Raw genomic sequence first — 25,545 nt, 5'->3', positions numbered from 1 at the left:
CCTGGGGGCGCTCCAGTGCAGGGGCTGGTCTGGGTGGGAGCAGGGAGAGAGTGGTATGATAGGGGAAGGGCTTGTATTAATAGGGTGGGATTGCTATGACATCGCCCAAAACACTGAAAAGCCTATCTGATATGGACAATCGGGACGCCCATGCCCTTTTTTCGGCGATTTTTACTAAGATCCGGTAGGTTCGGGTTTTATTTCTTTCCCTTGGAGCTCTCCTAGTCTCCAATCCTCTGCTGCCATGGATGGAAATAGTGAAAATGAGTTTTTCCCCCCCAAGTCTGTCAGAGCATAAAGCACCTACGGGACACCTCACTGTTTCCGCTATGGCTGACTGGAGATGGTTAAAATAAAAAATGTTTTATATTCTCCAATCCCGTTTCGGCCTTAAGAGTAGTGTTAGATACTGCAAAGCAACGATCTAAGGTTAGATTTTTTTTTTTGGCACCTGTAAACAGTGGAGTAGAACCAGTTGATCTTTAACTGTAGAGCTGGAATCAGGGTTTCGCACTGCAAAGTCCACCTGTTAGCAGTTCCTTACCTAGGGTAACCAATTTAATTCAAATGTGAAAAAAATATTGAAAAATCGTCAGTGTTCTGTTTAACTTTTCTTTTTCCTTCTATTTTCATGCAGTTTAAATGAAGTTATTTTGATGCAACTTAAGTATAAAGCCTTAAGAAGTTTGTAAGGGCGGCTACAAGGAGTTCCTTGCATTGAATACTTTGAGTATACAATGTGGAACCAGATTCAGCACTTTGCCAGGGCCTGGCTTGGTTAGTTTGTATATTCAGAAAACCCACATGTGTAAGTCCATGTTAGCAGATATTTCATATGAGAAGTTCTGCACGGGAAATGTTTTAAGTGAGTTTTATTTTTATTGTGAATCTGGATTTATACTCAGTATTTCAAGGCCAGTTACATTCAAGTATGGTAGGTATTTTCCTATTCATTTGCAAATATGCAAAAGTTTTCTAATTTCCAAAAATGCATCCAGCTGGTTCCGTACCTAATTACTAAACCTCAGTTAATTTAGCTAAGCTTACATGGCTGTTTCAAAATACAAAAAGTTAAACTAAGCGATCCTTTTCAAGGAGTAGCCTAGTGGTTAATGTGGGCTTTGATCCTAGTGAAGTGAGTTCAATTCCCACTGCAGCTCCTTGTGACTCAGGGCAAGTCACTTAACCCTCCATTGCCCCAGGTACAAAATAAGTATCTGTACAATATGTAAACCGCTTTGATTATAACCACAGAAAGATGGTATATTAAGTCCCATCACCTTCCCCTCCCCTTCCCTTTTACTGAAGTGTATTAGGCACTTACCCCGGGATTCTATATATTGCACTGAGATCTAAGAGTATTCCATAAGAATGTGCATAAGCTAATTGTTTAGCAAGCTAGTCAGTGTTGATAATTGGATGTTAACAACCAGTTATCAGCACTACTTGGTATTAATTAGAATTTATATGTAGAACTAAGCATAAAAGCCCACCTCTTCAATGCTGCGTTCGGCACCTAACCCTTACCGTTCAGTGAATCCAGAATGCCCCAATTTGACTGCCCCTATCGGACCGACCGTTCACTTGTCTATTAGATTGTAAGCTCTTTGAGCAGGGACTGTCTCTCTTTGTTAAATTGTACAGCGCTGCGTAACCCTAGTGGCGCTCTAGAAATGTTAAGTAGTAGTAGTAGTAGTAGTAAGTTGCTTAGTTGAAAAGACATGGCCACACACCCGGTCCATGCATAATTTAGGGAGGGTTAGCGGCGGGAGGGGGGGGGTCGAGAGGGTAGTCAGCGGGGGGGGGGGGGGGGGGTCAAGTCAAAGTTGGTGGTGGCGCCGGGGGGAGGGGGTAAAATGTACCCCCTCACCTCAGGCTCTGGACCCCCCTCCTGCCGAAGTCTGGCTACGCCCCTGTAGTCAGGTGGAGCAGTGCTCTGCGTATTCTATATACCACGTGAAAATTTAAGCTTATTCTATAAAGTACACCTAAATTAAGGTGTACTTTATAGTATACACTTAGGCGAATTTCATTTCAGCATTGATTTTTTTTTAGGCGTGATATATAGAATCTAGTCCTTAACTCACAAATTAGTGCACATTAACTGCTATAGAACAGTTAGTGTGTGCTAATTCATACGTTAAGGGCATTTTGTGTTAAGGGGCAGTGACTAGAGGGACATGGGCAGAGAATGTACTGTATTAGCTGATAACTAAGTTTTTATGCATATAATAGCATTATACTAAACTGTAGCAGAACTCACTGCCCTGTATGTTAACTCTATGTTCACTATGCAGATTATAGTGGTAGACTAAACTGTAGTAAAACCTACTGTTGTGGTCGCTAACATATGCTTACTTCGCATCTCATAGCATTATACTAAATCATAGTAGGAAATACTGTCTTGTTTGCTGACTCCACGCTTTCAAAACATCTTATAGCAGCATACTGAGCTGCAGGAGGACTATACTGCGAACTTGGACTCTGAACGCATTGTATTGCTGTTTTACTACCTTGTTTAATGACTTAAACCCCTGAATGCTTTTAAATGCTTTACATATATCATACAGCAGTATACTGCACTACCCAATCACTTTCCTAGCTCCATCCTGAATTACATTGAATAACACTACGGACTGTATACACGCACACTGAACTACAGGCCTGAATATAAACCCAACCAATTACCTCTGTTCTACACGTCTGATCACTAAATGCACCAAGATCAACATGAACACTAACAAACTACTCCTAATCATCTATTGTCTCTACCTAATTCACCATGCACTGACAACCCCTCTCGCAGACAATAATCTACCCACAGTACACAAACCATGCACACAACCCAAATACAACACGCCTAACCAAAAGATTAAAAAATGGAATGGACAACCTACCACCTACGGAAACAACCAACAGAACGGAAAGAAAGGACAAAACAAACTTAAAGACCAAGAAAACAGACAACTAATAAAAATCATCACATCCCCAACTCCAATTGAACCTCATCGACTAATACAAATGGGCTGTATAAATGCCAGATCTGCAGTTAACAAAACTACGACAATAACCGACTGGATCACAACAGACAATCTCGATTTTCTATTTATAAGCGAAACCTGGATTCATGACCTCAAAGACCCCATAATTTTAGAACTATGCCCTCCAGGGTACAAAATCACCCATTGGACAAGGAATGGAAAAAGAGGAGGAGGCATAGCTATAATCTATAGATCCCAATTCACCGTCACAACAACATCCGAATCCATACTTCCCCAACTTGAAATTGCTTCAGTCAGAATCAACCACCCAACTCTACAGGACCACCTAAACCTTATCCTATTCTACAGACCACCAGGCAATTGGCAAGATTGCCAAACACACTTTATGGATTTCATATCGAATACATGTGTTTCTACCCAAAACCTTCTTATAGCAGGTGATATCAATCTCCACCTTGAGGACATTAGCTTAACAAACGTACATGAATGCAAAGACTTCCTTCAACTATGGGAGCTTCAGTGGCCAAATATGCAACCCACCCATATTAAAGGACACACACTAGACATAATTACATACAAATTCTCACATGAACTAAATTTCACACTAAAAGATACAAAATGGACAGCCATACCATGGTCCGATCACTACAAAGCGAACCTCTCCCTTCACTGGCGAACAAAACACTCATAACACAAACAAGAACAATCAACCTACACCACGAGAGGCAAAATAGACCCACTAATATTTTGGCAACAATTCTATGACAACAAACAGACAACACCAACAGATTCACCCCAATTTCTCCATGATTGGGACAACAGATGCAGAACCATATTAGACAACATAGCACCACTCCAAACCAGAACCTCACATAGAAAAAACTCAATACCATGGTTTAATGAAGAGCTGAAAGAACTAAAAGCACAAGTCAGAAGATTAGAGCGAGCATGGAATAAGAAAAAAAGACAACTCGGCACTCAACGAATGGAAGCAACTACAAAGAAAATACAAATACACCATCAAATAGACTAAAAGATCATATTATAAAACTAAAATCGGACCAGGCTACAAGGACACACATAAACTCTTCCATCTCATAAATAACCTACTAAATACCACGACGGTTACTTCAAACAACACAGATACCCCATCAGCAAACGACCTTGCGAATTACTTCAAAGAGAAAATTATAAAGCTACGATCTATGATACCCAGCAACACAATTGATTATGTAAACCTCCTTGAGTGTCTAGGCCTAATACATGGGGAATATCCAGCAGACTGTTCATGGACCAACTTCGACTCACTATCGATCGAAAACATATCTCAATCACTCAAAAGATACGCCAAGTCACAATGCAAATTAAACATCTGTCCTAGTAATCTTATAAGATCTGCCCCTCAACAATTCATAACAGACCTCATGAAAAACTTGAACTACATGCTACAAAATGGTCTCTTCCCAAAGGACAAAGGAAATATTCTACTCACTCCCTTACCTAAAGACGCAAAGAAAAGCTCAAGTGACTTAACCAACTATCGCCCAGTAGCATCTATCCCACTGATAACCAAACTTATGGAAGGTGTAGTGACGAAACAGCTCACTAACCACCTAAATAAATACTCAATTCTGCACGAATCTCAATCAGGATTTCGATTGAACTACAGCACAGAAACAGTACTAGTAACTTTAATGACTAAATTTAAACAAACAATTTCAACTGGCAATAACATACTTCTACAATTTGACATGTCCAGTGCCTTCGACATGGTCAACTATGGAATACTATTACACATCCTGGAATACTTTGGAGTTGGAGGTAACATTCTTAAATGGTTTAGAGGATTCCTGACAACAAGATCATACCAAGTAACAACTAACGTGGCGATATCAGCCCCATGGACACCTGAATGCGGAGTTCCCCAAGGATCCCCCTCTCACCAACCCTCTTTAACCTAATGATGATATATGCAGACAATGTCACGATTTACATACCGTTCAAACATGACCTAAAGGAAATCACCAACGAAATCAACCAAAGCTGCCAAATCACGCAGTCCTGGGCGGACGCATTTCAGCTAAAACTCAACGCAGAAAAAACACAATGTCATATACTCACCTCTCAACACAACACAAATAAATTCACCACCATAACCACCCCAAACTTTTCCCTCCCCGTCTCAAACAATCTGAAAATTCTGGGAGTTACCATTGACCTAAATCTCACACTTGAAAATCACGTGAAGAATACAACTAAGAAAATGTTCCACTCCATGTGGAAACTCAAAAGAGTAAAACCTTTCTTCCCAAGAGCCATTTTTCGGAACCTGGTACAGCCAATGGTATTAAGTCACCTGAACTACTGCAATGCACTCTATGCTGGCTGTAAAGAACAGATCATCAAGAAACTTCAAACAGCCCAGAATACCGCAGCCAGACTCATATTTAGAAAAACAAAATATGAATGTGCAAAACCCTTAAGAAAGAAATTACACTGGCTCCCACTTAAAGAACGTATCGCGTTCAAGATCTGTACGATTGTTCATAGAATCATCTACGGAGATGCCCTGACCTACATGCTAGACCTCGTGGACCTGCCACCCAGAAATGCCAAAAGATCTTCTCGCACCTTTCTTAACCTACACTTCCCCAGCTGTAAAGGATTAAAATACAAACTTACACATGCGACCAGCTTCTCCTATATGAGCACGCAGCTGTGGAATGCACTAACAACACATTTGAAAACGATCAACGAACTAACTAACTTCCGCAAATCTCTGAAAACCTCTCTCTTTAACAAGGCCTACCACGATAACCCATAACTAACTATAATACAACACCTACCCACCTTTATTCAGAATGTCTCTTTCTATAACTGCTTGACCAGATCCTCTTGTTTTTCCTGATTTCTTTGTAACACCAATTGTATTTTTTACCCTGGTATGGCGATGCCATAACAGGTCTTTGTAAGCCACATTGAGCCTGCAAATAGGTGGGAAAATGTGGGATACAAGTGCAATAAATAAATAAATAAGAGTATATTGCAGTTAGCGCGTGGTACATACAGGTGCCAATGTTCAGAAGTAAACGCAAGCACTAGTGCTCACCAGCTCTGAGCACAAGTAGCATGTAAATGCTTGCTAACCAGGGGAATTAATATTCCTCCCCAATGCTCAGCAGTCAGTGAGCCAAACAAGGGCGCTGCTCCCAAGGCAAATCCTATTCCAGCTTGGAGCTGGCATTAGGGTTTGCCAAGGCATTGGGGAGGAATGGAGAGACCCTGTCCAGCATGCATTTGCATGCTTCCAGACCTCCCCCCCACCCCCAAAACACAAGGCCCTGGAGCTCCAGTGAACCTCCAGACCCCCTACCCCCCAAAAAAAACATAAGTCCCTCACCATAATTCCAAAACACCTGGTGGTTCAGTGAGACCCCTAACATACCCACCTGAAGACGAGCCAAGACACCCCCCCAAACCTCAAACAAGGTGGGAATGACTAGTGCTCCCTCCCTCCTCTGCGGGTGCCAAATAGCAGTGCTCTGCCCTGGAATGCACTGGACGAGGCTTAACTTCTATGTAAGGGAATTAAGGGTCCCACTGGACCACTAGGTATTTTGCAATTGTAGTGGGGTCTTATGTTTTTTTGGGGGTAAGGAGGGTCTTGGGGGGGGGGGGTCTGGAGGTCCACCGGACCACCAGATTTCAGGTTTGACAGGTCCAGGCTTTTGGTTTTTGGTTTTTTTTGACAACCAGACCTGTCAAACCTCTTCTGCAGGAGGATTGTGCCTGAGAGCATGCCCAGGCACAATCTTCCCGCAGAAGTCCCCTTACGCTCAGTGCTAATAATGTGCATAAATTTGCATGTTATTAATGCTGATCATTGGGGAGGTAATTCCCTGCGCTGTTCCTGCTGTATTTTTCCCTGCGCTATTCGTAACAGTGTGGGGGAACTGAACAACGGCATCACAGTGCACTAATTGACAATTGTGCAGTTGGTGAGGGGTCACTTAGCGCCTCTTAAGTGCCTCTGTGCTAGTTGCAACCAGAGTACCCCACATTATTTATTTATTTATTTATTCATTCATTCATTCATATATTTAGCCCACTCTACTGATTATTCCCAGAACGGGTTACAGAAATCACATACATAATCTATCAAAATAACCATATAGACAAAAAAAAAACATAAAATCATATTATATCATCAATCCCATCCCATAAAACAAACCAGAGCAGTACTGTATAAGTTCAAAAATGAACAGTGTATCTATAAGCTAAATAAAAAAAAAGTTTTAATGCTTCTATAGAAGTCTGAAAGATCATCAATATTTCTAATATATGAGGCAATACTATTCCATAAAAAAAGCCAAAGAACAAGAGTATGCCCCTTACAGGAACATTGAAGCCTAAAAGGATTATCAGTGGGAAGAGAAAAACATCTCTCATTTTGTGAATGAAAAGAATGATGGTGTTCATAGACTGGCAATTTCTTCAGAAAATATTTTGGCATTATCTGATGAAAAACTTTAAAAGCCAAAACCAACATTCTGGGCACAACCCCCCATAATTGCTGCATTAAACTTGAACCTACCGTGTGTCAGTTTCTTTCATTAAGGTGCGGTAACTGCAAAATCTAATACACATTAGTGAAAGGACCCCTTAAGGAAAGAATAATGACATATGTTTTCAAATCCCTTAAGTCTTCCCATTCTGCTTTTCCAGTAACTGAGTTTTGTTTCTGAAAATGTTAAAAATACTTTCATTATTCAACATCTCAGTCCATAACTGAAGCATCTTTTGTGAACTGTGCAAATTTTTTCTTCTCTGAGAATGAACTGTTTGTCCTTTACTGATCGCTGTTAAATTAAACCTGTAAATAGCCTGATGACAGATGAAAAAGGTGGTCAACTTCTCTTTGCTGCCAATCCTCATTTTACTTGTTTGTCACAATGCACAATGGCTTTTTAGTTAAAATGTCTGTTGCATTAAAATCTGGATTTTATCTAAGCGATGTTGAATGCTGTAAATCTAACAAGTGGAGAAAGCTTGGAAATTTTTTCCAGACCTTCTGTGTATGTTTGTGTGAGTGTTCTGTGTTTGTGTTATATCTGTGTTAGAGGTATACATGGGGATGGAAACAACGGGAAACCCATGGAAATCTGCAGGAGTCCACAGTAACAAAATAATCATTAATGCCAATGGCTACCTTATTGCTTGATACTGGCTACCATTGGGGGTCTTTTACTAAGGTGCACTAGTATTTTTAGCTTGCGCTAAAAATCAGCTGGCACTAAATGCTGAGATGCTCCCAATTATATTCCTATGGGTATCTCAGCGTTTAGTGCCAGTTGAATTTTAACATGAGCTAAAAACAGACAGGCTTATTTTCAAAAGAGAAGGGCGCCCATCTTTTGACACAAATTAGGAGATGGGCGTCCTTCTGCCAGGGTCACCCAAATCGGCATAATCGAAAGCCAATTTTGGGTGTCCTCAAATGCTTTCCTTTTCGGGGATGACCAAAGTTCACGGGGCCATGTCAGAAACGCATTGAATGCTGGACTGGGGCGTGCCTAACACATGGGTGCTGCTCCTTGTGATCTTGGGCAAGTCACTTAACCCTCCATTGCCTCAGGTACAGACTTAGATTGTGAGCCCTCCTGGGACAGAGAAATATCCAGTGTACCTGAATGTAACTCACCTTGAGCTACTACTGAGAAAGGTGTGAGTGTCACATGTATGATTATCTCCCAGTTGGTAGAGATATCATACAGTATGTGTGTGCCCGATGCAAAGAGCTCCTAGCTCTCAGAGAACGTGTCCGTTCTCTTGAGGCTAGAGTAGCAGACTTGGTGGAGCTGAGGGAGACAGAGAGGTACATAGAGGAGACCTACAGGGATGTTGTAGAGAAGTCCCACCTCCAGTCTGGTAGCCTTTGTGCTACCTTGGAAGAGGAAGGTCTCCTAGAAGGAGAGCATCACCTTGGTGAAATAGGAAGTACTCCTGTAGCCAGGACCTGCCCACCAGGGGATGTACTATCCTCTCGCACCGAGGATATGTCTCCAAGTGCTGCCCGGGAGGGAAAGGTTAGGACAGCTGTTATAGTTGGTGATTCGATCATTAGGCATATAGATAGCTGGGTGGCTGGTGGACGTGAGGATTGCCTGGTGACTTGCCTGCCTGGTGTGAAGGTGGCGGACCTCATGTGTCACCTAGATAGGATTTTAGATAGTGCTGGGGAGGAGTCAGCTGTTTTGGTACATGTGGGTACCAATAACATAGGAAAATGTGGGAGAGAGGTTCTGGAAGCCAAATTTAGGCTCTTAGGTAGAAAGCTAAAATCCAGATCCTCTAGGGTAGCATTTTCTGAAATTCTACCTGTTCCACGCGCAGGGCCCAAGAGACAGGCAGAGCTCCGGAGTCTCAATGTGTGGATGAGATGATCGTGCAGGGAGGAGGGGTTTTAGATTTGTTAGGAACTGGGCAACATTCTGGGGAAGGGGGAGCCTATTCTGAAAGGATGGGCTCCATCTTAACCAGGGTGGGACCAGGCTGCTGGCATCGGCATTTAAAAAGGATATAGAGCAGCTTTTAAACTAGAAATGGGGGGAAGGCCGACAGTCGCTCAAAAGCACATGGTTCAGGATAAGGTATCTTTCAAAGATATCACCAAAACAGGGAAGATAGGGTATCCTGATAGTGAGGTTGCAAAAGAGACCATAGTAGATCAGGTGTCCTTAAATAAAAATAAAAATCAGACAAAAGATGGCAAATTAATACTGTCAAGTACTGAGCATGATGTAAATAGGAACAACAAACATAGTATGAAATGTCTATATGCGAATGCCAGGAGGCTAAGAAATAAGAAGGGAGAGTTAGAATATATTGCACTAAATGAAAAATTAGATATAATAGGCATCTCTGAGACCTGGTGGAAGGAGGATAACCAGTGGGACACTGTCATACCGGGGTACAAATTATATCATAGTGATAGGGTGGATCGAATTGGTGGAGGGGTAGCATTGTACATTAACAAGAGCCTTGAATCACATAGATTGAAAATTCTGCAGGAAACAAAACACGTCTTGGAATCACTGTGGATTGAAATTCCATGTGTAAAGGGGAAAAGGATAGTGATAGGAGTGTACTACCGTCCGCCTGGCCAGGATGAACAGATGGATGCAGAAATGTTAAAGGAAATTAGGGACGCAAACAAACTGGGCAACACAATAATTGTCAGGCTTGCCCAAAGGAGGTGTGCCCGATGGAGGAGGATTCCTCACCGAGCTGTCGGCCAACCCCAAGTTCCCCCTGTGTCCCCCTCCGTTCTCCAGGGGTTGAGCCCCCAGGTGCGGAAAGCAAACAGCAGAGAGAACTGAGTCCAGAACAAAGTCCACAGGGCACGGCCAAGCAACAGCCAGAAGCAGGACTAGGAGCCAACAGAGGTCAGTACCGGCAGCAAGCAGTAGCAGATCCAGGAACAGGCAAAGGTCAATACCAGGCGGCAAACAGTAGCAGATCCAGGAACAGGCAACGGTCAATACCAGACAGCAAACAGAAGTAGATCCAGAAGCACTGCAACTACCTAGGAAACAGAGTAGAAGCCGAAGCATGGAATGACTGGTAGTCGGGCTTTAAATAGAACAGGAATTAGGCCCAAACGTGCAGCTGTCAACAAGATGGCTGCCCCCACCGGAGATGCCCTTACGCCCAAATATGGCCTTCTTTCCTGAAACTGCCCAACTCCAAGATGACTGCCACAACTTAAGACGCCCACCTCTCAGGAAATCCAGACTGCCCCAATTTGACTACCCCTATCGGACTGACTGTCTTTAGATTGTAAGCTCTTTGAGCAGGGACTGTCCTTTATGTTAATTTGTACAGCGCTGCGTAACCCTAGTAGCGCTTTAGAAATGTTAAATAGTAGTAGTAGTAGTAAGATGGCCACCCTATCCTGCAGATACCCAAATCCAAGATGGCCACCCCATCCTCAGATGCCCATATCCTGAACAGTCAGGGAACATGACAATAATAATGGGTGATTTCAATTACCCCGATATTGAATGGGTAAATGTAACATCGGGACATGCTAGGGAGGTAAAATTCCTTGATGAAATCAAGGACAGCTTTATGGAGCAGCTGGTACAGCAGACGACGAGAGAAGGAAAAATTCTAGACCTAGTCCTTAGTGGAGCGCATGATCTGTTGCGGGAGGTAATGGTGCTGGGGCCGCTTGATAACAGTGATCATAATATGATCGGATTTGATATTAGCTTTGAAGTAAATATACATAGGAAATCAAATACGTTAGCGTTTAACTTTAAAAAAGGAGACTATGATAAAATGAGAAGAATGGTGAAAAGTAAACTTAGAGGAGCAACTGCGAGGGTCAAAAATTTACATCAGGCGTGGATGCTGTTCAAAAACACCATCCTGGAAGCCCAGGCCAAATATATTCCTCGAATTAAAAAAGGAGGACGGAAGACCAAACGACAGCTGGTGTGGTTAAAAAGTGAGGTGAAGGAAGCTATTAGATCTAAAAGAGAATCCTTCAGAAAATGGAAGAAGGAACCGACTGAAAATAATAAGAAACGGCATAAGGAATGTCAAGTCAAATGCAAAGCGCTGATAAGGAAGGCAAAGAGGGACTTCGAAAAAAAGATTGTGTTGGAGGCAAAAACATATAGTAACATTTTTTTTAGGTATATTAAAAGCAGGAAGCCGGCAAAATAATTGGTTGGACCGCTAAATGACCGAGGAGTAAAAGGGGCGATCAGGGAAGATAAAGCTGTAGTGGAGAGATTAAATGAATTCTTTGCTTCGATCTTCACCAAGTAAGATTTGGGAGTGATACCGGTGCCGGAAATGGTATTCGAAGCTGACGAGTCAGAGAAACTTAATGAATTCTCTGTAAACCTGGAGGATGTAATGGGGCAGTTCTACAAACTGAAGAGTAGCAAATCTCCTGGACCGGATGGTATTCATCCCAGAGTATTGATAGAACTGAAAAATGAGCTTGTGGAGCTATTGTTAGAAATATGTAATTTATCCTTAAAATCGAGTGTGGTACCGGAAGACTGGCGGGTGGCCAATGTAACGCCGATTTTTAAAAAAAGGTTCCAGAGGAGATCCGGGAAATTATAGACCGGTGAGTCTGACGTCGGTGCCGGGCAAAATGGTAGAGACTATTATTAAGAACAAAATTACAGAGCATATTCAAAAGCATGGATTAATGAGACAAAGTCAACATGGATTTAGTGAAGGGAAATCTTGCCTCACCAATCATCCAACATGTGGATAAAGGTGAGCTGGTTGATATTGTTTATCTGTATTTTCAGAAGGTGTTTGACAAAGTACCTCATGAAAGACTCTAGAGGAAATTGGAGAGTCATGGGATAGGAGGTAGTGTTCTATTGTGGATTAAAAACTGGTTAAAAGATAGAAAACAGACAGTAGGGTTAAATGGTCAGTATTCTCAATGGAGAAGGGTAGTTAGTGGGGTTCCCCAGGGCTCTGTGCTGGGACCGCTGCTTTTTAACATATTTATAAATAACCTAGAGATGGGAGTAAATAGTGAGGTAACTAAATTTGCTGATGACACAAAGTTATTCAAAGTCATTAAATCGCGGGAGGATTGTGAAAAATTACAAGAGGACTTTACGAGACTGGGAGACTGGGTGTCTAAATGGCAGATGACGTTTAATGTGAGCAAGTTGCAAAGTGATGCATGTGGGAAAGAGGAACCCGAATTATAGCTACGTCATGCAAGGTTCCATGTTAGGAGTCACGGACCAAGAAAGGGATCTAGGTGTCGTTGTTGAAACTACAGGCCGATAAGCCTCACTTCGGTTATTAGAAAAGTAATGGAAGCGATGCTGAAGGAAAGGATAGTAAATTTCCTGGAAGCCAATAAGTTGCAAGATCCGAGACAACATGGTTTTACCAAAGGGAAATCATGCCAAATGAATCTCATTGAATTCTTTGATTGGGTTACAGGAGAATTGAATCAGGGACAAGCTATAGACGTAATCTACTTAGATTTCAGCAAAGCTTTTGACACAGTTCCCCACAGGAGGCTCTTAAATAAACTGGATGGGCTGAAGATAAGACCCGAAGTGGTGAACTGGATTAGGAACTGGTTGACGGACAGACGCCAGAGGGTGGTGGTTAATGGAATTCGCTCGGAGGAGGGAAAGGTGAGTAGTGGAGTGCCTCAAGGATTGGTGCTGGGGCCAATTCTGTTCAATATATTTGTGAGTGACATTGCCGAAGGGTTAGAAGGTCAGGTTTGCCTATTTGCGGATGATACTAAGATCTGTAACAGAGTGGACACCTAGGAGGGAGTGGAAAACATGAAAAAGGATCTGAGGAAGCTAGAAGAATGGTTTAAGGTTTGGCAATTAAAATTCAATGCGAAGAAATGCAAAGTGATGCACTTAGGGAATAGAAATCCACGGGAGACGTACGTGTTAGGCGGTGACCAGCAGAAGAAAGGGGGTGTTGATGCCCCTGTATAAGTCGTTGGTGAGGCCCCACCTGGAGCAGTGGTGATGAGCCCCCTCCCCCGGCGAAATGACACCCTCCCTGGGTGCACGCCGCTGGGGAGGGGGGTGCCGCGGCGCGCGCCTGTCAGCTGAGTTCGCTGACTTCGCTGCAGCTCCCCCTGCCCCGGCCGGAACAGGAAGTAACCTGTTCCGGGGCAGAGGGAGCTGCAGCGAAGTTAGCGAAGTCAGGGAACTCAGCTGACAGGCACGCACCGCGGCACTCCCCCAGCGGCGTGCACCCGGGGCGGACAGCCCCCCCCCTTGGTACGCCACTGACCTGGATTATTGTGTTCAGTTTTGGAGGCTTTATCTTGCTAAGGATGTAAAAAGAATTGAAGCGGTGCAAAGAAAAGCTACGAGAATGGTATGGGATTTGCGTTACAAGATGTATGAGGAGAGACTTGCTGACCTAAACATGTGTACTCTGGAGGAAAGGAGAAACAGGGGTGATATGATACAGACGTTCAAATATTTGAAAGGTATTAATCCGCAAACGAACCTTTTCCGGAGATGCAAAGGCGGCAGAACGAGAGGACATGAAATGAGATTGAAGGGGGGGGGGGGGGGGGCAGACTCAAGAAAAATGTCAGGAAGTATTTTTTCATGGAGAGAGTAGAGGATGCTTGGAATGCCCTCCCGCGGGAAGTGGTGGAAAAGAAAATGGTAACTGAATTCAAACGTGCGTGGGATAAACATAAATGAATCCTGTTCAGAAGGGCTAGATCCTCAGGAGCTTAGCCGAGATTGGGTGCCAGAGCCGGTGGTGGGAGGCGAGACTGGTGGTTGGGAGGCGGGGATAGTGCTGGGCAGACTTATACGGTCTGTGCCAGAGCCGATGGTGGTAGGCGGGACTGGTGGTTGGGAGGCGGGGATAGTGCTGGGCAGACTTATACGGTCTGTGCCAGAGCCGGTGGTGGGAGGCGGGGCTGGTGGTTGGGAGGCAGGGATAGTGCTGCCCTGAAGAGGACAGGTATAAATCAAGGTAGGGTATACACAAAAAGTAGCACATATGAGTTTATCTTGTTGGGCAGACTGGATGGACCGTGCAGGTCTTTTTCTGCCGTCATCTAGTATGTTACTATGACACGTTGAAACCTTCTGTTCAGTGTGCTGCTGCGGCTAAGAAAGCAAATAGAATGTTAGGTATTATTAGGAAAGGAATGGAAAACAAAAATGAGAATGTTATAATGCCTTTGTATCGCTCCATGGTGCGACCGCACCTCGAATATTGTGTTCCATTCTGGTTGCCGTATCTCAAAAAAGATATAGTGGAATTGGAAAAGGTACAGAGAAGGGTGACAAAAATGATAAAGGGGATGGGACAACTTCCCTATGAGGAAAGGCTAAAGCAGCTAGGGCTCTTCAGCTTGGAGAAAAGGCAGCTGAGGGGAGATATGATAGAGGTCTATAAAATAATGAGTGGAGTTGAACGGGTAGATGTGAAGCGTCTGTTCACGCTTTCCAAAAATACTAGGACTAGGGGGCATGCGATGAAGCTACAATGTAGTAAATTTAAAACGAATCGGAGAAAATTGTTCTTCACTCAACGTGTAATTAAACTCTGGAATTTGTTGCCAGAGAATGTGGTAAGGGCGGTTAGCTTAGCGGAGTTTTAAAAAGGTTTGGACGGTTTCCTAAAGGAAAAATCCATAGACCATTATTAAATGGACTTGGGGAAAATCCACTATTTCTGGGATAAGCAGTATAAAATGTTGTACTTTTTTGGGATCTTCCCAGGTATTTGTGATTTGGATTGGCCACTGTTGGAAACAGGATGCTGGGCTTGATGGACCTTTGGTCTTTCCCAGGATGGCAATACTTATGAGCAAAATCTAAATAAATAAATAAATAGATGGGCATCCTCGACCGATAATGGAAAGAAGAAGGGCGTCCCTGACGAGCACTTGGGCGACTTTACTTGGTCCTTTTTTTTGTTACGACCAAGCCTCGAAAAGGTGCCAGAACTGACCAGATGACCACCGGAGGAAATCGGAGATTACCTCCCCTTACTCCCCCAGTGGTCACTAACCCCCTCCCACCCTCAAAAGAATTTTTAAAAATATTTTTTGCCAGCCTCTAAGCCAACCTCAAATGTCATACCCAGCTCCATGACAGCAGTATGCAGGTCCCTAGAGCAGTTTTAGTGGGTGCAGTGCACTTCAGGCAGGAGGACCCAGGCCCACCCCTCCTACCTGTTACACTTGTGGTGGTAAATGTGAGCCCTTCAAAACCCACCAGAAACCCACTGTATCCACATGTAGGTGCCACCCTTCATCCATAAGGGCTATGGTAGTGGTGTACAGCTGTGGGGAGTGGGTTTTGGGGGGGTTTGGGGGGCTCAGCACACAAGGTAAGGGAGCTATGCACCTGGGAGCAATTTCTGAAGTTCACTGCAGTGCCCCCTAGGGTGCCTGGTTGGTGTCCTGGCATGTCAGGGGGACCAGTGCACTACAAATGCAGGCTCCTCCCATGACCAAAGGGCTTGGATTTGGTCGTTTCTGAGTTGGCCGTCCTCGGTTTCCATTATCGCCGAAAATCGGGGACGACCATCTCTAAGGTTGACCTAAATTTTGCGATTTGGGCATCCCCAACCGTATTATCGAAACGAAAGATGACTGCCCATCTTGTTTCGATAATAGGGGTTTCCCCGCCCCTTCGCCGGGACGTCCTGCGAGGACGTCCTTAGGAAAACTTGGGTGCCCCATTCGATTGTGCCCCTCTAGGGCACCTTAGTAAAAGATCCCCTTTGTTTGCTCCACCCTATTCTTTATTGTTGTCTAATTGAGAGCTATGATTTTTTTCCCCCTTAAGGATTACAGAAGGTATTTAACCTTTGTTTTTCTTCTTTTTTCATATGAAAAATTTCCAGGTCTGTATTACCTTAAACTGTCATGCCCTCACCTGATTCAGGAAGCCGCTAGAGTCCTACAGTATGCCATGCCTATGAGTCTTATGAGTGTTTACTTCCTGGTTGCTGCACTTCTATTTTATAGCCTTAGATGGGGTGCTGACAAATGACCTCACTTTCTTGCTAGGGATATATAAGGAAGTGCTCTACACTCCTCCAAGTGCTTTGGTCAAAGAGGTTGGATAAAATAAGAGATGAAGTGAGTCTATCTAGTCCACTGTAACAGCTGAAGCCAGTAGGCAGAGCTTGCTAGCAGTAAGCGGAGCTTGCAGTGGTTTTAGTACACCCAAAACAATAGCAAATGCTATTGAAAACAATTGCAAAAGATTAGAAATAAGGGACTGCCTATGCGTGGTCCAGCTGTAACAAGTCTAAAGCTATTTCAGTTGGATAAGCAGTGCCTTAAAAGGTGGAGGAGAAAAGATTTTATTTTCTTTTACTTATTGGACAGCTTTTTAATTTATTTGAAAGAGGGGCATTTTCGAAAGAAATGGCCAAGTTGCGATTTGAACATCCTTGTAAAACGGCAAAATATTTTTGAAAAAAAGATGGACATCCATCTTTCATTTTGAAAATACCATCAGACATCCATATCCTTAGATTTGGACGTCCCTAAACATGGACGTTTCTGACTTTCGGCGATTTTCAAAACCAAAGATGTCCATGTCAAAAATGTCCTAGTGCAAGCCATTTGGACGTGGGAGGAGCCAGCATTTCTAGTGCACTGGTCCCCCTGACATACCAGGACACCAACCATGCACCCTTTGGGGGCACTGCAGTGGACTTCATAAAATGCTCCCAGGAACATAGCTCCCTTACCTTGTGTGCTGAGCCCCCCAACTCCCCCCCCCCCAAAACCCACTACCTTCAACTGTACACCACTACCATAGCGCTTACGGGTGAAGAGGGGCACCTAGATGTGGGTACAGTGGGTTTGTGGTGGGTTTTGGAGGGCTCGCTGTTTCCTCCACAAATGTAACAGGTATGGGCCTGGGTCCGCCTGTCTGAAGTGCACTGCAGTACCCACTAAAACTGCTCCTGGGACCTGCATGCGCTGTCATGGACCTGAGTATGACATCTGAGGCTGGCACGAAATGTTTTTAAAGATGTTTTTTGAGGGTGGGAGGGGGTTAGTGACCACTGGGGGAGGGGTAAACTAGGACATGAAGGGGGAGGGATATAACAACCCCTTCCCAGATAAGCACAAACACCCACATACAGGCACAGCAAAGGGCCATCAAAGGTGACACTGAAAGACACTGCCAGCATGTGCTAGGGCAGATGTCAGGTGCGCTAGGGTACCTGATGTTTGCCCTAGCATGTCCACCATGTGGGACAGGCACTGGGTAATGTCATTCAGTATGCATAGTGATGCTCCTTCATTGGTCATCTGGGCCCAATCCCTGTCATCCCTCACCATGCCCATCTCCTTCTGGTGGGCCTCAAATTATCCGGCACTGGGACAGCATGTCGAGGTGCCCCTGAAGAGGGTTGTTGTTCCTGGCTGCTGAGATGAGATGGGCAGGTCTGGAGGAATACCCGCACCTACATGTAGTGGTCATTCTCATCTGTGGGGGGGGGGGGGGGGGGGGGGGGTTGAGCAGGAGGATGCCTGCATGGGGGATGCTCACTGTAGGGGTAGTAGGATGGTGGCAGCAGCAGCACCACCACACAGTAGGGGTGGTAGGGTGGTGGCGGCAGCATGCTGAAGTGCTATAGGGGTGGGAGGGTGGTGGCGTCAGCTCACTAGAGGGTGGGAGGGTGATGGGGCAGTTCTCTAGAGGTGTGGGGATGGGAGGAGTAATTGACTGAGGCCAAGCCCCAGCTTGCTCCTCCTCATGGCACTTCTCCTCATCCTTGCCGGCTTCATCCTGCTGCTGCTGAGGTGCAACTGCAACACAGAAAGGCTGCATGACAATTGAGGAGTCATTTACACATATAAAAATACATCCTAATTGTGCCTAGTTTTGGAGCAACTATGCACACAAGTGAGACATGTATGGCTGACAGTCCTTGTCACCTGTTAGGTTTCAACCACCCTGTGATGTGATAAATGCTGCAGAGGTGGAGGGGTATACTGTTGGGTGGTTACCCTGTGATCCCCTGCATTCTCACATGCTTCCGGATTGTGAAGAATGATGCACAGTCCTAAGGTGGCAACAGTGTTCCAAGTGGCTAGCTCCCAAAACACACACCTGTGGTGATGTTGGAATACCAGAGTCATGTGATTATACAGGTGAGAATTCAGTGTATCACCGGACAAATGCCCTCCAGTTTGCGCGCTCGGACACCCTCCAGTTTGCGCCACAAACATGCTGCCACCAGAACCTGATTAGTATGTATCACAACACAGGCAGCTAGAAAGGAGCCATTTGGAGGGGACTGTCTTGCATATGGATCTCACTGGGGTGCATAGTTTCTGTGCAAATAGCCATATCTATTCTGGATCGTTGCTGACAGGGACATTTGAAGGCTGTTTCACATCAGTAAGGGTCCAGCAGTAGGTACTGGATGCAAGCACAATACTCCTGCCTACCAGGATGAGCATTGTAGGCACCCCCTTGGATAGAAACACATTTGCAGAGGCCCTGACCCTTCTCGTACACACATCCCTTTGGCCCAGTTCTTGAGATACCATAGTGGCCAGAAGAATCAGGGTACATTTGTCATATGTCACCATAATTGTACAGTTGGCTCGATATTGTCTTTCTGCCAACACAGCATATTACAGGTTATCTACTTATGTTGCCCTTATTCCAAGCAAGGGTTGTGGGGTAGGGAGGGCTCAAGGCCTTACCTCGTAAGCACTGACAATCATGCAGTGCATCCTCCAACAGGTGCAGCTGCTCCATCCTGATCTCCCTTGTCTTCTTTTTCAGATCCTCCATCTGAGAGAAATGGTCACACATATTACTGTGCATCCCTCTAATCTGTGTGGCATGTCATCACTGCACATCTATCCACCTCCTTACTACTTCCTTTACGTTTGACATCACTCTAAACAGTCTGGCCAAAGACAGATATGTCCCACATGCTTGGTTCATGCACACGACTACTGGACAGGTCCAAGAGTCCACAACCATGCAAGTCAGGTATGTTAGCTCCTATCTGATCTTCTCCACCTCATACAAGTGTGAGTAAGAGGCAGCTGGTATGGCTAGACAATGCATGGACTACCTCAGGATGAAGACACATGACACAGTAGTTTTATGTATGATCAATGATGTGTACAAACTGCATATGTGAAAGGATAACCCATGTGGTAATCACAGTAATGTATCAAATGACCCTCAGTTCAAAGTTGACACCTATTTGAAGCTCCCATAGTTAGCATTATTCAGAGCAAATTGGTGAGAGGTTTGCCATGTGAACAGGCACAGTGACAGGTACACAATAGAAAGGAGCTCCAGACAGTGAGTGCAATGTAGTAAGCTATGAGGAGCAGTGATTTAAACAACTGTACAGTAACACTTGGAGTCAGGGAATAGGCTCACATACAGGCTGATGTTCACAGATATAAGTGCCTCTGTGTAAGTCCAACTTAGTATGAAAACTGGGGGCATGAGATAAGAGACCAAATCCCAACACAGTTTTGGCCATGTAGCTGTAACCTGGGTCCCGCCGACCAGCTCAGTTCTCTTGATCTGGACCACAAACCAAACTTTTATTCTAGTTTCAACAACTCACTTTCCACTCACGGTCTAGTCTCCTTCCACATAGCTTGGGTGCAGGCTGGGGCGGATAAAGATCCGGATGGCTGTAGGATGTTAAACTGGGTTTATTATTGATTATCCTCCAGCAGTTTATGAGCAGCCCTTTACTCTCCTCTTAAAAGAATGCTCAGCATGCCAAGGATTTGTAATTTTATGCAACAACTTTACTGAACTCCACAACGGCAGTAAATCCAAACTTCAAACTTTCTTTTATACAGTCAGCATTTGGTTTAAGAGGTTTTTGTTTTAATCCAGCCAAGTCTATTTGTTTAAGTCTTATTCACTACCTAACGTTCCATTTTTTGCACTCCAGAATTATGTATAAACTAGTAAAAAAGGCCCGTTTCTGACACAAATGAAACGGGCACTAGCAAGGTTTTCCTCGGAGTGTGTATGTTTGAGTGTGTGAGTGACTGTGTGAGAGAGAGAGTGAATGTGTGAGTGTGTGACAGAGTGTGGGTGTGAGTGTGTCTATGTTTGTGAGACAGATAAGAGTGTGAGAGTATGTGTGCGATACACAGACTCTCTGTGAGACCGAGTGTATGAGATCGAGAGACTGTTTGACACATAGAGAGTGAATGTGATACAGTATGAGAGATAGTGTGTGTGAGTAAGTGAAAGACACTGACTGTGAGAGAGAGTGTGTGTGTGCGACAGAGATACCCCCTCCCTTTTTCCCCCTCTCAGGTCTCAGGACCACCCCTCCCCTCTGGTCTCAGGACCCCCCTTCCCCCCTCTCTAGTCTCAGGACCCCCTCTCAGGGCCCCCTCCCAATGTCTCCCGTTTCTTTCTGCATCCTTCCATCCAGTGTCTCCTTTTTTTGTCCGTACCCTTCCATCCAGCATCTTCCCTCCTTCTCTCCCCATCCTTCCACCCATCTACCCTCTTCTCCTGATCTTTCCATCTAATGTCTCTCTCCCCCTCCTTCTATCCAGTGTCTATCTCTCTACTCTTTTCTTCCAGTCTCTCCCCTATCCATTCACCGATCACCCCCTTTCTCTCCCCATCCTTCCATCTGTTTTCCTTCTTTCTCTCCCCATCCTTCCATCCGTCTACCCCTTCTCCCGATTCTTCCATTCCGTGTCTCTCTATCTCCTTCTTTTCCTCCAGGCCCGCCCACCCAACACAGACCTGCAAAGTCTCCTGCAAAACACGCGGTGCCAGCTCCTATTTCCGGCCACTGCTGCTTCTCCTGTTGAGCAGCAGCGGCCGCTACAAAAACAAAAACAGCTGTTTTTAGGAAGCAAGCGCGGCACCGCAGGCAGCCATAAGGCATTGGCTGTCGACTCTGCAGCCACTCCTCTCGCCTCTCACGTCGCTGTGCTCCACCGGGTTTCTCCTCCAGGGGCAGTGACGTGAGAGGCGAGAGGAACGGCTGCAGAGCCGACAGCCAATGCCTGATGGCTGCCTGCGGTGCCACGCTCTCTTTTTAAAAACAGCTGTTTTTGTTTTTGTAGCGGCCGCTGCTGCTCAACAGGAGAAGCAGCAGTGGCTGGAAATGGAGCTGGCGCCGCGTGTTTCACGGGAGACTTGGGTGGCTGGGCCTGGCGGCGACCTCGGGGGAGGGAGTAGTGGCTGCGGCGACCTTGTGGGGGGTGGAGGGGGGAGCAGTGGCGACTTTGTGGGGGGTGAAGGGGTGAGCGGCGGTGGCCTTGGGGGAGGGATGGGGCCTCGTGCTGCTGTCTTGCGGTCAGTGCTGCGTGTGACATCAGCCTGAACTATGGAGCCTAGCAGACCAACTCAGGAAAAAGCCACGGACACAGGCAGCAAGACCACAGAACGTTGGAGGTGAGAATTATTATATAGAATATACAATTCCTCCAGTCCAACACCCAATCCCTTCAGGCTTTATAACCCAAGGCTGCTCCTGATGTCTCTGCTCACAATCCGTTTCCCTCAGGATCAGACCTCCCTGTCCAGTGGTGTTCTTATTTCAGTTGCCACCCAGGGCGGATCGCCGCTGCGTACCCCCCCGGCATATCACCTCCTGGGGGTGCATTGAACAGTCTCGCGACTGTTGGCTTTGCCAGTTTCCTGCCCCGGAACAGGAAGTAACATCAGAGGGAGCAGGGAACCAGCAGAGCAGACAGCTGTGCAGATGCTCCCTGCACCCCCTTGCAGCTTGCACCCAGGGCTGACTGCCCCCACCACCCCACCCTTAGTACGTCACTGTCTCTGTCTGTCCTCCTTCCAGTGATGCATCTCTCAGGGCTACACCCTGGTCTTGAGCAGGCTTCCCCTGCTCCAACTCCTGCTCCCAGGCTGGGTTCCCCTTACCAACTAGGAGCTCTTTCACCTTCACAGTTTCTGCTTTTAGGGGCAGGAACTCCTTTTTATATCAGCCTTAGTTTATTCTGCCTTTTCCAGGATACCCCCTCTCCTCCTAGGGTCCTGGCAGGGGTGAAGGCAACCAAAGACCATGTGCTTCAACAAACATGCACTTTTATTACTTTCAAACTCCACATTATTTGGCAATCATAAAATAGAACCATTTCTCTCTACGTCTTATTGCATGACACACTCCCCTTGGGCTGGGCTTCCCTCCCACCCAGGGACATTCCTCATGCTCCCCGCCCCAGTAACTCCAGGGAAGAACCACACCACTCAGTAATCCCTATATAATGAGGGATTACATACCTAAGGTGACACAGGATCTAGTGTTTACCACAAGGGAGGAAAGAGACACAGAACCACACAATACAACACACTGTATGAAAATAAGAGCAATCAGTGGTCCATCTGTTCACTTGTGCTGCCATCTGGTGGCCATAAAAATATGGTGTATGTCTGAAATGGCCTAAGTGTAATTTAGCTCCTTTTGGGAAGTGTAAATTGTTACAAAGGAATAATGTTGGCTTGGGGTCCTTTGTTGTACCAAATCCTTAATCAGTTATCGCAGAACTGACTCTACCTAACCCCAAAAAGGTGTTTGTTAACTTGCCCCACACTTTTTAAAGTGTGGACAGAAATTCTTTCTGTGGCCCTACGATTTACTATCCACACAATATAGGTCAACGTTTTCATCTTTCAGGATAAACCTACCTCCCGGGCGTAGCTGGCACATCTATTTCAGAAAACATTTTACATGCAAACTCAAGGGGTGGCAATGGGAGCAACTATAGCACCCTCAATGGCCTGCATCTATATGACACAGTTTGAAAAAAAGCATGTATATACTTCTTCCCATTATACTCATGTTATCTCGTGGAAGAGGTATATAGATATAGATGTTGTCTTGTTTTGGAGTGGGTCTAAAAGTGAGTTTATGATGCTTATTGAGCACCTTAACAGCTAGGATAGACGAACAGGAGATTGAGTTCTTGGACATCAAAATTATAAAATCTGATACTGGTGGATTTGAGACTACTGTATTCAGAAAACCGACTGCCAGGAACACCCTATTGCATTATAATAGTTTCCATTATGTGGCATTGAAAAGGGGGTGTTCCTGTCAGTCAGTTTCTTCGATTAAGGAGGTTATGTTCCTCCATTGAATTTAAAGCTCGGTCACAAGACATGTGGGATTGGTTTGTGCAAAGGGGGTACCCATTAAGGGTAGTGAGAAAGGCATATAAGAGAGCGCTTTACGCTCATAGACCTTGGTTATTCCTCCCGAAGCAGGAGAACAAGAATAAAGTTTTGGCATGTGTACTCCCATATTCCCAGCAGGCTCCTAAAATAAGTTACATTTTACATAAATATTGGCATGTTCTTGCTGTGCACCCAGAATTCCATGAGCATCCCAAGGCAGCATACAAACAAAAAGCGAATTTAGGTGAATTGCTTAAAAGACCGGTACCAGATAATAGGATAGGTCAGCATTCCCCTTGTGGGAGGTGCGTCTATTGCAAATACTCGGTCACCACTAGTTGGGTATTAATTCCAGGGACCACTAAGACGTTTTATTTACAGCATAACACCACTTGCAATAGTGAAAGAGTTGTGTATTGCATTATGTGTCCCTGCTCAATGTACTATATTGGGCACACGAAGTGGCAGTTGAAGCAAAGGCTAGCTGAGCATATTAGCAACCTTAGGCATCAGAGGAAAGAAGCGCCTCTGGTCGCTCACTAGAGAGCACAAAATCACTCTATTGATGATCTTCAGTGTGTACTTTTGGTTCACTTTGCCCCCCCCTAGAGGCGGGGACGTCAGTGAACAACTTTTGGCAATTCAGCAGAGATACATTTTTTCATGGTGTACGGTGGCCCCAAAGGGTCTCAACTTGGAGGTGGAATGGCTGTGAGGGACGTTCTCTTTAAACAAGGGTGTGGTAAATTGAGAGGTCAGGTATTTAACCCCGGAAGAAGATGGAATGGGTATGAAGTATCAGTAGCGGAAAACCAGGCTTCGGTTAGGACAACAGTCCCGTGGGTAAGCAGCCTCTTGCATTATTAATAGGAACAATATAGAATGATATAATTGTACAATTAATGAAATTATGAAGTTTGTGATAGGATGTGTGTTGTTGTAATTGGCATAGATCATGGGAAGTGGTTCCTCCTGAAGAAACACCACGAAATGCGGTCACGCATACTGAAGAAGCACCACGAAATGCGGTCACGCATAAAGGAACTGATGACCAGTTAACTACTTGATTTATTTTGGAGGTTCACCAGGAAGCCTCTCAGCTACACTCGAATGTCGGCAGTAACATCAAACGGAAGTCCAGAGTTGCGTAGTGACAATGTTCAGGAGTTGAAATCAGAGTTTGAATGTCATATACCAGCAATTTAAACATCATAGGGAGCATATCATGAAATAACGGCAGTGTGGACAAGAACACTGAGATAAGTGGCAAACGTACTGTGCACGTTTAAAAGTGTCTTAAGTGATATGGCACTGAGCAGTGCTTTGGAAAAAATTTGATATAAAAGACTCTTTCAGACATATAAAGCAAGTTGCCACAAGTCGGGGATACAACAGTACATATACAGTGATATACTATGTCATAATTTAATAAGTTATTAAGTGAGTTGGATTGACGAGATCAATGTTAAAATTCATTGTCATGTTGATGTGTATTTCTGAATGAAGTAATGAATGTGGAATGAGAGAGAATTCTGAGTGAGCTTTAGGATAATATGTGTGTTAATGTAAGCTGATACAATAAAATAAGTAAAAAAAAACTTTGGGAAAAAATCTGGAGTACTTCATGTTAATTATCTAAACATCTATTATAGTACCACAGGATCCGGTCCCAGTGCTCCTGGTAGTCCTTTGGGTCGTAGTTAGTGGTGGACCCTGGGAAAAGTGCTCCCTGGTGGTGGTATGGAAAATAAAAATTAAATTCTGCCTTACAAATATATTTTAACAATAGGTTAGAATCTAGGATGTTTGACCACTTTTTGGATGTGTATTACACTGAATTACTGGGT

The 25,545-nt window shown here is 44.8% G+C and overlaps 1 long non-coding RNA gene across 1 annotated transcript; it reads left to right on the top strand.

Moving 5' to 3' along the window:
* Positions 1 to 120: 120 nt before the first annotated feature.
* On the top strand, positions 121 to 25,233 carry LOC115479331. The gene is made up of 3 exons (XR_003943654.1): positions 121 to 184; positions 19,334 to 19,546; positions 24,651 to 25,233. It is a non-coding gene; the product is annotated as an uncharacterized LOC115479331 (long non-coding RNA).
* The last annotated feature ends 312 nt before the right edge of the window (positions 25,234 to 25,545 follow it).

This window comes from Microcaecilia unicolor, chromosome 10 (genome assembly GCF_901765095.1).
Source record: "Microcaecilia unicolor chromosome 10, aMicUni1.1, whole genome shotgun sequence".
NCBI classification, from domain to species: Eukaryota; Metazoa; Chordata; class Amphibia; order Gymnophiona; family Siphonopidae; genus Microcaecilia; species Microcaecilia unicolor.
This window is presented reverse-complemented; position numbering and strand designations above follow the sequence as displayed.